Here is a 14,203-nt window from a genome sequence, read left to right as displayed (position 1 = left end):
AGAAGTGAATCCAAATCATTCATCTGTCCTGAGAAATTTCCACTAATGACTGCATCGTCCAAATTCTCCAGCTAATCAATGATGCTGCCCAATGCCAAAGTGTTCCCGTCACTGTCACTACAACGGTCATTCAAAAAGTAGCCGATGCACACTACATTGCCGTTTTCCAAAGGCTACGAAAGTATCTACCCATTGCACCACCACTGAAATAGAAGTACTCGAAGGGACCTATCTAATTGAGTTACCGCCAGGATGTGAACTACGAACCAATAATGAAGTTTACACGAATTCCAAAACAACATTTAAAGAAGAACCACTAACATTACCAAAAGTCAAGACCACCACTATTTTGAAGAACCACCCAATAGTCAAACCCCTAAAATTGGACAGAATTCCTTTAGACGAACTACACAAGTACAGAAAGAAGGAAGGTTCTAATCCATCCTCCCAACACAAATGGACCACAGCTACATATGGACACCACCGATATATATCCTGGTAGCAATCCTTTTAATTTTTGGTTTTCTCAAGCTACGCAAACTGAAAAAAGAAAAAGATGAGCAGAATCCACCCACAGCAGAAGACATCCCTGACCAAAGCCAAGAGTCCTCAGAAACAGTTCACAGAGTTTTGTTCATCCCTCACAAAACTTCCTCAGGGGATGGAGAAATTACGATACATTAACCCCGATTGTCAGCGGTATTGCAGTTCAATAGTCCAGCTGATCAGCAGTTTCGACACATATTGCAGACAGGTCGTCATCAATTAATTTCTTATAAATACTGTAAATTTTTATTTTTAAGTTAGTTGTAATTATATTAAATGAAGTGCTGTAACTCTGTTAGTTGTACCTTTAAAAGGGCCTTTTTAAAAAGTACCTTCGGGAGTGACAACCCTTAAGTCTCATGATCTCTCCTAGTGTCTACTTATTATTTGAAATAAGTAAATTATTGTTTTGAATTTAGGTGTTACAGAAGAATCCTACGAATATCATGGATTCAAAGAATGTCAAACGTGGAAGTAACTAGAAGGATAGGAAATGAGGCGGAAATAATATTAACGACGAAAATTTGAGTACTTAGGACATGTATTGAAAGGGCAAAAATACACGTTATTACAACTTATTATGCAAGGCAAAATCCGAGGAAAGCGAAATGTGGGAAGATGAAGAATATCCTGGCTTAAGAACTTAAGGAAATGGTTTGAATGCAGTAGTGCAGAACTTTTTAGAGTGGCAGTCAACAGAGTCCGCATAGCCATGATGATTTCCAACCTTAGATAGAAGATGGAACTTAAAGAAAAAGAAGAAGAAATTATTGTTAAATAAAAATTAGTTATCTACATCATTGCTCTCTTGCAGCATAGCTCCGAATGCGGCTTTGTAAGCTGAAAGTACTCGGCTAAGAATTAAAATCTTTTACACACTAAAAATACTTCTCTTTTCCATCTTCTGATTTGTCATAAATGTATACAAAAACATATCAGTCTTTTCGTTTTTTAAACAATTAATGTTTTAATATTGGGTATGACCTCCTCTTGCAATAATAATTCTCGTATACGATTAGGCAAATATCTAATCAAGTTCGCTATTGTTTCTTGTGGGATGTTAAGCCACAGTTTTTTTATTGCGGAAATAAGCGCTGATATCGAGTTTGAAGTAAGAAGTCTAGCTCAAATTCTTTGTGTTAGCTCATCCCATAAATGTTCTATGGGATTGAGGTCTGGACTGTATGCTGTAAATTCCATCACTTAAAAACCGACTTCGGTAATGTAACCTTGCACGGTTATTGAGGTATGCGGCCTTGCATACATTGTCCTGCATAAAAATATATTCGTGTCCCATGTAGTCAAAGTAAGGTACCACATGCATTGCATAAATCAGCTCGATGTATCTAGCACCTGTTAAACCTCCTCGCTTGTGAAGACTGCTACCCCTACGAATAAAAGCAAGGTCAACCCCCATAAAAATTGCACACCAGATCATGTAGGAACCACCTTCATAATCACTACACTCTTCAATGCAACATTTTACAAGCCGCTCTTCTCGTCTTCGGTACATTTTCCTCTTTTGGTCGCTAACACTGAGGCATATTCTGGTCTCATCTGAGAATAACACAGATCTCCATTATTCCAACGCCCAGTTAGATGATCCTATGCAAAAAGCAGGCGTGCTTGACGATGAGCTGTAGTAATTTTTTGACCGGCATTAAGGTGACGATTTCTTAATATTATTGACGCAATAAAGCGATCATCACGAGCAGTTATAAATCGATTTTTATCTGTTCCAGGTCGTCTACGAAAGGATCCAGTCTCCTCATAACGTTGGACCACTCTTCAAAACGCTGCGCGTGTCACATCCAGTTGAACAGCAACAGCTCGCTGACTCCATCTTTTGTTAATGCAGTAACTTGGGCAGTTTTCTCTGGTGTGATACCTAATCATTAAACTTACACACACTTAAACACTAATTTATTGTGAAAAACTAACAATATACCATTTTTTGTTGCAAATGTAACAATAACAAATTTTGACAAACTTCTTATTATCGTTATAAACATAAGATAACACTTTTCTATGTGTAATGGTTGCTACTTATATAAATGATAAGTAATCCATGACAAATTTATACTCATATAGTAGAAACGATATGAATTAGGAAAGAACAATTTTTGGGGTCCGGTCAGTAATTCTACGGCGAACATAGAAATAAAGATAAATCTTTGTAATTCTGTAATTATTGATTACTCCTGGTATTAGTCCACATGGATATTGGCGTGGCTTATTACTTTTTAACGTATCTTATTGGGTAATACTGAAATGTAATTGGTCAAATTTTTCGGAAGTGCATACACTGAAACCAAATCTGGCTTTGCCGTTATCTGGCAAAAATTGCTTCTCATGTTTCAAAGGCGGCAAGCATATAATAAACACAATAACAGTGTCGTCGTGATAAACTTATAATTATTTTATTTTTATAATAAAATTAATAAGCACATTACATTTAATTTGCATTATGTATGTATATACGTTTAATCATCAATTTTAAATTTCAATAAAAGTTAAGGAATTTTTCGGGTCCAGTCCCGAATAATTCAGAAATACAAACATTATTTGTAATTGATCACTAACGGTATTGTCCACATTGCAGCTGTGGCTTATTACTTTCTACGTATCTTATCGGGCACTACTGAAGTGTAATTAGTCAAATTCTTCGGAAGTTATTACGATCAAACTTTATCGTTATCTGGTCAAAAATGCCTTCTCAGGTTTCTCATACTAAACGATATATTCAGTCGTCGATATAACGTCGTGTACGATAGCAAGTTCACGTATATTTTTAATATTTTTGTGCAAACAGTAGTGTTGTGTTTTAGTTAAGTTTGAGTTAAGACAGTAGAAATAAGTTGTAAATACATTAAAGATGACAACGGACGATTTAGGTATGTAAATTCTTATTTAAAACAAGTTTAATAATTAGTTGTATAGGGATGCTCGGTCATAATATTCACCCTTCTACTTTTTTTAACAATTAAAAGTAAAAATATTTCTTTTAGATCCAACACCAATGAATTGGGAATTTGTAAATAAGGACTTACATATTCAAGCGCAAAGGAATATTCTAAATATATATTCCTGTTGAATAGGCGAAAATAGTACACTTTCGGAAAATAATATTGTGTTAAGGATATGTGAACTTACCAAACTTGCGTGTACGACAGTTTTACGTGTTATAGCAGCTGGGGATGTAAGTGATCATTCTGTTAAACGTCAAAGAGTTGGACAAAACCTTAAAAAGATTGATAAGGCCACTAAAGACGTTATTTGTCGCTATGTCTACGAATTTTATCAGGACAACAAAGTTCCAACGTTGGAAATGCTTCAGGACAAGTTGAAAATATATCCCGATTATGCATATAAATCCCTTGATACATTGAGGCGTGTTTTAATAGAATGCGGATTTAGTTATAAAAAATTAGACAAGAGAATGGTAATTATGGAATCTACAAGGATTGTGATACAGAGGCAACATTATTTACGTAAAATAAAGGAATATCGAGATGACAATAGACACATTGTGTATCTTGATGAAACGTGGTTTGACACCCATGATGTAGTTCAATATGGTTGGATGGATGATAGCAAAAAGTGCTGCTTGAGTACTCCTTGTTCGAGAGGAAAAAGAATTATAATTCTACATGCTGGAACTAAGAGCGGGTTTGTACCTAACGCCTTGTTATTTTCGGCCAAAAACATTAAACAGTCATCAGCTGATTATCATGAGGATATGACGGCTGAACTTTTCGAAAAATGGGCAACGGAACAGCTTTTACCGAATATTAAAACAAATTCCGTGCTAGTAATGGACAATGCGTCATACCATTCTAGACTCAACACCAAAATTCCAAATACTAGCTCTAAGAAGGGAGATATCATATAATTTATGGAGAACAAAGGCATGGCAACACCTAGTAAATGTACCAAAAAGGGATTGTTGCAATTAATTAAGCAACAAAATTTTCAAAAAGAATATGAAAAAGAATATAAAAATGAATCAATCTCCCCAATTAAGTGACGTTGTTGTTTAAAATATAAGAACAGTGATCGAAGAACTTAACAAAACTGACATTTGGAAAAATTGTGTAGCTCATGTTTAAGTAAAAGAAAAAGAATATCCTACTTTACCACCAATTGAACCGGTAGTTATAAACACAAACGACGACTCAAGTTCTGGACACACGGATAGTGATAGTGTTTAATTGTGTGAATCTTTCCACAAAGACTTGCACAACTTGTCAAAAATATGTTCTGTGTACCGTAGTAAATGTGATCTCTCCATTAATCTATAACCTAAGAGACAATTCGACTGGAAGACGAATTGGCCGATTTCATGTAAGTATCTTTTGACGAATAGGTAAGAATCTATTTTTCATTAGCTATAACTTTGCTTCTGCTGGGTATACAGACTTCATACATATACCATTGTTTTCACTTTTTTATAAACTGTATTTTTGCTAACAACATTTTTTCCATAAAATACTTACCTTTTGAGTTATTTGCGAGAAACCGTCCAAAAACGTGGTGTTTTTGTTGAAAAATGAATATATTCACTCGCAAATAACTCGAAAAGTATTGATTTAGTAAAAACCTCTATAGAACAAAAGTTGCCTAGAATTAGTCAGTTTATCCACTTCCGGACTTATTTTGGATATATATCTTTTCACCCCCGAGAAGGAGCAGTACCCACCCCCAGGGCAAAAATACACATTGGCACAATATCACTTTTTTTCTTTGACACGTTAGCTATATGTGTATGCCAAATTTCATGGCAATCCCAGTGGTTCTTTAAAATTTAGAGGTTTTTACAATATTTTACCGTTAGTGAATGGACTATGTGTATTAACTTTTAATCATCTTTGGTGTCAAGTTCATAAAGAAATGTGAATAATTAACAATATTATTACTGTTTACAACAAAATATTAGACCTTAATTTAAAAATAAAAGTTTATTATTTAATTTCTATTGCGCCGCCTATGTTTTACAGAAGTCGCCGACACTTGAGTGTCGAATTTTCTATTTATACTTGTCCAACTGACATCGTAAGAGACTACATTATAACACACAACCTAAGTTTGACGTGATTGGTTGGGGGGTGGATCCCAATTTAAAAATTGGCGGGTTTCATGTTTATTAAAATGACAACTGTTTGTCGCAGGTTATGTATCTCTCTGTTTGGCGTTGTGGTTTGGCGCTTAAACATCTATGATTAGGCGGTTTTATACCAATTTGCCAATAAGCAAGCACACAAAAAATTTTAATTTAAATTTTTTTCATTTATTTTTAAAAATCTGTTAAATTGTTTTAAAAATCTGTTCGTTAGAACACCATATTTAATTACCTAAGACTTTGTTTTAGAAAGCAATTATGGATTCTGTGTATCCATCTACTTCAACAAGTCCTATTCCATCTACTTCAACAAACTATGAAATTAACTCAGGAGCCTGCCATCTTTGCAGCAAAATATTTAAAAATGTGGAATTACGAAATCATCATATCAAAAGTATACATAAAATAGATGTGTCGAATAAGAGAATAAATCACATTATTTGTCCCTTATGTGAACAAGAAACTAATTTAAAAAGCCATGAGAACTTACGAAAACATCTAAAGGAAAACCACCAGGTGAGTATTGAATTAATAACTTTTGAATTTTCTAGTTTACAAGAATATGAGACATGGAAAGACATGCAGAAATTTGAGACAAGTTATGTTAAACACAGAGCAGTTCATATAAAAGGAGTATAAGATATTATACTATGATTGTAACAGAAGTAACTTGAATGGTAGGTCCAGTACTTTGTTACTTTAAGTAATTAAAACTTATACTAATCTACATTTAGGATATAAGCCCAACTATAAAATTAGGACAGAGAAATCTGGTGGATCAATTAAAATTAAAGGAGTGTGTCCCTCCAGGCTGATTTGCAAACTGGGAGATCAAGGACAAGTTTCAGTCAGTTATTGGAAAACACATATTTCCTTCTTATATGTATTATACTTCCTGGACAATTTGTCCAGGAAGTATAATACATATAAGAAACGAGATCAAAATGATATGGTAGCAACGGCTTTAAAGGTTCAGGAATGGAATGTTAACAACAAGAATTACGCTTTTTTATTCAAGAAGGAAGGTAAAGACCAATCATTTTTTTTACGCCTACTACAATTATAATTAATTCAATTCATTCATTCAATATACATTTTTAAATAATATATCTCCTAAGATTGTAGTTATTGGTTTTTTACATGAAAGCTAATTTTGTAATGGAGGTGCTGATTTATGGGGCAAATTTACTAGTTTTTTATTTTACTAGACAACCCTTTTATACATTTTTAAATAATATATCTCCTAAGATTGTAGTTATTGGTTTTTTACATGAAAGCTAATTTTGTAATGGAGGTGCTGATTTATGGGGCAAATTTACTAGTTTTTTATTTTACTAGACAACCCTTTTTGGGTCTTAGTCTGTTTAAGAATACTTCTCCATTTTGATCTATTTCACACTTTGCTTTTCCAGTTTTTGATTTTTAAAATTTTCACGTCTTGCTTTATTTGTTCCTTATATCTAATCTTCCTTTTGTTTTATTTCCAACTGGAATTATTTGTTTATTTTGAAAGGGATTACATCTTATTTCATTAGTTCTACACTTTTCTTATACTGAAGTTGTCCTATTTGTATGAATATTATGATATCCAGATCCTGGTATTCCCTTTATAGTTAAACTGTATATCTTATTCGCATACAATTTTCTGTTACTGGTTTATATATGTGGCTCAAGATTTGTCTTTCAGAATTACCCTATTGGCTTTCTTCACTTTTAGTAAGTGTGCATGTTTCAGATACATATGTGAATAACTTATCTTATTAAGGTTTTATATAATTGGCACTTAGTTTTTTCTTGTATTATTACCTCACCTTTGTTGTTTAATTAAGCCATGGTAACTCTTATTGGTTATGGAGATTCTTCTACCCAATTATTTGTTAACACTAGTATTGCATATAACTAGTTATCCTATATAAAGTTTTTTACACTTGAGTGCTATACTATCCTATAGTTAGGTGTTGTAATCACTGATTACCTGCTGTTTTGCAGCTACATGTATTTTATATTAACTCGATTGGTTTTCAGTTTACTTGTCCATGCAGTTTGTTCTATCTGATTAAGTTCCTCTTTAATATTGTATACTTTATTCTTACTATTATGTTAACATCATTTGCAAAAGCTAGTTGTCTACATACTTATTGATTATCGTTCCTCATGTATTTACTCTTTCTACCTTCTTGAGTATCTTCTGCTTCTACTTATCTCTTCCCACATTGCTGCTGCTTCCCTTTATGTGCTTTGTTTTTTCTTTCAGTTATTAATTTATATTCTTAGTCAAACCATTCACTTCTTTGTTTTTTCTCCATGACTATTACTTCTGTGGATGCATATCTTATGGCATTTTACAGGTTCCCAATTCCTCATTTATGTTTTCATGCCTTGCTTTATTTTATAGTCTATTGTTGAAGGTTCTTTTGTATTCTTTATTTTTGTTTCCATCTTAGGGCCCTTTTATATGCTACCTTTTCCAGAAATCACATGTTCTAACATATCATGGGCTCAGTACTATACCAGGACACTCAAATTTTTTGGGTTTTAAATAAATCAAATCTTTTTTAAATAAGAACTCAACTGAACTCAAAAAATAGGACTAATGATTACCTATTAAAATATACAATAAAATTTCAGTCTCTTACTATTAATTTATCTTTAATTATCTCTAAACTATAAATTTTGGGTAAACTATAAATTTGGTGTTTTATTTTTATTAGGAGAACAACATGATGTATTTAAAAAAGAAGAATTTGCCTTAGGATTTATGAATTTTGTAATGGAAGATAAATTAAGAGAATTCCCTAGCATAATTTGTATGGATGGTACACACGGCACAAACAAGAGGGAAATGGATTTAACAGTGGTGCTTATTAAAGATGACAGGAATACAGGATTTCCAGTTGCGTTCTTACTGTCAAACAGATTGGACCAACTAGTTCAAGAGGTTTTTTAGGTATGTATTATATGAGTAATGACAATTTATAACTGGTAAGTAAAAATAATTTTCAAAAACTTTTAGGTGCCCTCAAGAATAGAATACAGACTGAAATTCATGCGGAACATTTTATGAGTGATGATGATGGAAAATATTATAATGCATGGGCGAAGATTATGGGCAACCAACCAAAAAGGCTTTTATGTACCTGGCATATTGTGAGAAACTGGAGTATTCAAGGGAAGAAGAAAATACAGGATCCAATTTTGAAGAAACAGATGAAAACTGAGATGAAAAGAATTATTAATGAAACGGATGAAGATCGATTTATGGAGTTGTGCAACAAATATATAATCAAATTACAAGAGGCAAATGAGATAGATTTTTTTAATTATCTGGCAAGGTAAATAAATATATGAAATCATACATTTTAAGTCATCCTAAAGTATATTTTTTTTGTAGGTATTACTTTCAGAATAAAGAGAGAATCAAAATGTGGGCCCATTGTTACAGAAGAAATTCAGGAATCAATACAAACATGGCGATAGAATTTCAACAACGTATTGAAGACCAACCACCTTAGAAGAAATGCTGCAGTATCAATTGAAAAGTTATTGGACACAATAGACGATCTAGTGGACATTAAAATGTGGAAGAGGATTATAGACATTGAAAGACCAAATGCGAACAATTATCAAGATAGGGTTATAGCAAAAGCACACAAAATGGCAGAAACGATGAAAAACAAAGTAGAGGTTAAGAGAAATGTGAAGGTATATGGTCAATTTCAGGTAAAGTCATTTAGAGATCCTAATAAATTATATAATGTAAATATAAGTCAAGTATGTAAAAATGAATGTAAGACATTGTATTGTAGAGTATGTAAAATTTGTATTCATCGCTACCAGTGTGAGTGTGCCGAATATGTAGTGAGGAATACCTTGTGTAAGCATGTGCACTTGGTAAGAATGCATGAGGAGCGCGAGGGAACTAACTCTGTTTTAGATGATGCTGCAAGGTGTTTGGCAGTAACTTCAATTATCAAATCAAGGCATCAGGAGGAAATTATTGAGTTTGTCAGAGGGAAGGTAGAACAGACAAATGTCATCCAGGAAAAACCCAAACGAAGTCTTCAAATAGAAAACTTGGTAAATTTAGTAAAAACCATGGAAGACTTAGATGATGAAAGTTTTGTAAGATTACATGACAAAATTGTGAGGGACATTCAAGGAACAAAGCGCAAAGTGAAGAAAGAATTTCAGGAAGAGGCAAAGAATGTTACAATGAAGCGAAAAATGGAGAAGCAGGAATATTTTCCTTCCAAAAAAAAAGGAACTGAGTAAACATTAAATTTGTTTAACAATTTTTTAGCTCACAAGTATTTTTTGTTTTGTATTTGTATTGAATTTTTATAATAGTTCTATAACAAGAAATGTTAATTCTATAACAACATATAAAGTTCTATTTACAAGAAAGTTAGTCAATTTAATATTATTATACATTTTACTTGATTAGTAATATAGTGAAATTTTTTATAAGATTATATGTAGGCACACTTAGGTTAGGTCTGAATTTTAAAGGTAAAATTTGTACATTAAAATAGGCAATGATGTTATTTATACACTTTTATATTAGAATTTTATTTTTAAATCGGGAGGTACTGGGCCCTAGGCGAGGTTTAGAGGGGTTTTCCTTCGCCATTGCACCAATAACGCCCCCCTCCTTTGATTTCCCAGATTTTTAATAAAGAATAAAGACATTTTAAACATAGCTATTTAGTGTTTTATTTGGTTTGCAATAGTTATTTCCAGTAAACCTCTGCTTTATTTTTGGTGAAATCTAACAGAATTTAGTGTAAGGTTCTCAAAAATGAAAATGGATAAATGTCAATTTGGATTTATGCAAGGCAAGGTCTACAACAGCAATTTTTATTACAAGACAGCTAATGTAAAAATTTAGAGTGAAAGAGATAGACTTGCACATAGTATTATTAATCTTCAGAAAGCACATGATGAAGTTATCAGAAACCTGCTGTGGCAGAGATTAAGTAGGAAAGGAGGGCCGGCTGAATATGTGAGTGATGTATGAGCAAGTAACAACTAGTGTTAGAACGATTGCAGGTGAAACTGGAAAATTTTGTGTGAAAATAGGGCTTCATCAGGGTTTCGTGTTAAGCCCATATTTATTCTCATTTGTGCTGGATTAGATAACAACTGAACCTTCTTGGTATTAGTAGAAAAGACTAGAGTAGTGAAGACAGGTCCTTGAAGAAAAAGAATTAAAATTAAGTTGGATACAAACAAAATATTTAGAATATTCTTTTAAAGATGATATTTCTAGTCCAGATAGAGTAGTTGGCTTGGATAGACAAGAACTCCCAAAAGATGATTTTCGGCTTTTAGGATCGGTATTACCGTTTTATCTATATTTCAATTAAAGGTAAAGGAAAGAGGTAAATTGAGTACGTGTGATAAAAAAGGCACCAAGAAAACTAAAAGGTAAGTTGTATATGAGTGCCTTAAGACCAGCTATGATGTATGGTACTGAATGTAGGGCAGTAAAAAAAGGGGATGAACAGCAATTAGAGAAGCCGATCTCACATAGAGAAAGCTAACGAAAATAATACGAGGAAGCTCTAAATCTTAATAAAAAATTACCTAATATAAACAATATCTATATATCTAATAAAAAAAGCATAACTAGCAGATCAAAATAAAATAAACATAAGTCAGAATTTAATTTTAACTACATAATCTCAAAAGAAAAATAATAATTAGATTTCTAATAAAACTGAAAGAGCCAGCTTAATCCCAAAATGTGAATATCATCCGCTTTGTACCAATACCACAGTATAATAAAAACTTTAGCGATATAATGTGCCAATATCTCAATTGTCATTTTAATAAACATGAAACCCGCCAATTTTTAAATTGGGACCCACCCACCAACCAATCACGCCAAACTTGGGTTGTGTGTAGGGATGGCGGTTTTTGACAAAACACCGGTTTTCGGTTATACCGGTTTTTTTTGCTTACGGTTTAACCTGGCGGTTATAACCGGCCAAAAAAACCGGTTTTTCCAAAAACCGGTTTTCGGTTTTTTTAATCCAATAGGTTACAAGTTTGCACTTTCAGTTTGCTTCTGTATTTATAAAATAAAATAAAATTTGAATTATGGTTTTGTTTGGAATAATTACTTGAGAATAATAATTATGATTGGGGTCCAAAACAATACCTAACCTAATCCTAATTACCGTAAAAACCTAATAACCGGTTTTTACTTTAAAAATAAAAAACCGGTTATAACCGGGACAAAAAAACAACCGATAAAACCGGTTATTGCGAAGTAAAAAAACCGGTTTTCGGTTAAAACCGGTAGGTTTTTCCCATCCCTAGTTGTGTGTTATAATGTAGTCTCATCGTAAGTACTTTTACTCGCGTAATAAATTATCCTTTAAACAGTATACCGTTTTTTTTTTAATCCGATTAATTCTTCTTCTTCTTTTGGCATCATAACCCTGGATGGGTCTTTGCCTGTCTGGCTATGTCCTTCCATTCAGATCTCTCTTGTGCCCTTCTTCTCCATTGTCTTATGTTCATTGTTTTCAGGTCGTCTTCCACGTCATCCAACCATCTCGTTCTGGGCCTTCCTTTTTTTCGCCTTCCTATGGGCTTCCATTGTAACATTTTCTTTGTTGTTTTTGTATCGTTTTGTCTCTGCACATGTCCCAGCCATGACAGTCTTTGACTTTTCACAAATCTTACAATGTCATAACCTTCATTTAACTCATTAACCTCGTCGTTTCTCCTGATTCTCCATGTGCCATCTTCCTCTTGTACCGGGCCATATACTTTCCTCAGTATTTTTCTCTCGAATGTCCTGAGTTGGGCTTCATCTTTTTTCGTCATTACCTAAGTTTCACATCCATAGGTTACTACGGGTCTAATCAGTGTTCTGTAGATAGTCATTTTGGTTCTTTTGTCTAATAATTTCGATGTCATCAATCTTTTATTAGCATAGTATGTACGATTCCCGCTGGAAATACGTGCATTAATTTCGCTACTTACGGAGTTATTCTGATTGAAAAGGTGAAAGAAATAATAAGTTAGACTTACTCACAATCAATTTAATTTAACTAATCGGACGACCGGTTTCGCTTTCTATAATATGCAAAGCATCATCAGGTCACGATACAAAGTTAAAATGCTGAAATCAATAATCCCATATTAGGGTGTTGTCTAATAAAGATAAAAAGCATAGGTAGGTGATATAAATTATATAAATTACAGTAATTATGCCAATATTACATGTCTGTGGTTTTATAAATGAATAAAAATAATAATAATAAAATGTTTAAGCAGACAAGGTAAGACCCACAAATTGGTAACATCGTCTATTAAACTGTAATGAATCAATAAATAAATAAACAACTAAATAAACATTACTTACATGCCGGTACTCTATTAATAGATGGTTGAAAGAACATGGTTCAAACTATCTTGGATTGTTGATTGGAGAATTCAGGTTAACTATTGTAATTGTTTAACGGTAAACTGGGAAGTTCTTGAGGAGACAGATTTTATCCAATGAAGTAGAGATAGGTGGAATGTATTGTTTGTTTTATGAAAGTAATGTTCTATACCATTAATTTATTTAAAGTTATTTAAGTTTATTCTGGAGATATATTTATGAAATGTGTGTTATTTATTGAGATTTTATGTTTTGTTCTGGAAGGTGACAGTTGTGACAGTACAACTGTCACCTTCCAGAACAAAACATAAAATCTCAATAAATAAATAACACACATTTCATAAATATATCTCCAGAATAAACTTAAATAACTTTAAATAAATTAATGGTATAGAACATTACTTTCATAAAACAAACAATACATTCCACCTATCTCTACTTCATTGGATAAAATCTGTCTCCTCAAGAACTTCCCAGTTTACCGTTAAACAATTACAATAGTTAACCTGAATTCTCCAATCAACAATCCAAGATAGTTTGAACCATGTTCTTTCAACCATCTATTAATAGAGTACCGGCATGTAAGTAATGTTTATTTAGTTGTTTATTTATTTATTGATTCATTACAGTTTAATAGACGATGTTACCAATTTGTGGGTCTTACCTTGTTTGCTTAAACATTTTATTATTATTATTTTTATTCATTTATAAAACCACAGACATGTAATATTGGCATAATTACTGTAATTTATATAATTTATATCACCTACCTATGCTTTTTATCTTTATTAGACAACACCCTAATATGGGATTATTGTTTTCAGCATTTTAACTTTGTATCGTGACCTGATGATGCTTTGCATATTATAGAAAGCGAAACCGGTCGTCCGATTAGTTAAATTAAATTGATTGTGAGTAAGTCTAACTTATTATTTCTTTCACCTTTTGAAATGGACTCACACAAGCAACACATTCATGATTATTCTGATTGATTTCTGTGCCGAGATATGTAAAGGCATCCACTCGTTCGATAGTATAGTTGTCTCTTGTGATATTATTTTCATTGTCAGTTATTCTTTTGACTGTCATATACTTCGTTTTTGCTTCGTTTATTGTGAGACCTCTTTTTCTTGCTTCAG

At 32.7% G+C, this 14,203-nt stretch overlaps 1 long non-coding RNA gene across 2 annotated transcripts; it reads left to right on the top strand.

Moving 5' to 3' along the window:
- The first annotated feature begins 2,551 nt into the window (after nt 1-2,551).
- LOC140447713 (uncharacterized) lies at nt 2,552-10,357 on the top strand. Of its 2 annotated transcripts, XR_011951629.1 has the most exons (6): nt 2,552-3,440; nt 3,555-6,342; nt 6,400-6,690; nt 8,377-8,612; nt 8,679-8,997; nt 9,057-10,357. It is a non-coding gene; the product is annotated as an uncharacterized lncRNA (long non-coding RNA). The 2 variants fall into 2 exon arrangements; XR_011951628.1 differs by having other exon boundaries at nt 2,570-6,342.
- Nucleotides 10,358-14,203: the final 3,846 nt, after the last annotated feature.

This window comes from Diabrotica undecimpunctata, chromosome 8, assembly GCF_040954645.1.
Source record: "Diabrotica undecimpunctata isolate CICGRU chromosome 8, icDiaUnde3, whole genome shotgun sequence".
NCBI classification, from domain to species: Eukaryota; Metazoa; Arthropoda; class Insecta; order Coleoptera; family Chrysomelidae; genus Diabrotica; species Diabrotica undecimpunctata.
This window is presented reverse-complemented; position numbering and strand designations above follow the sequence as displayed.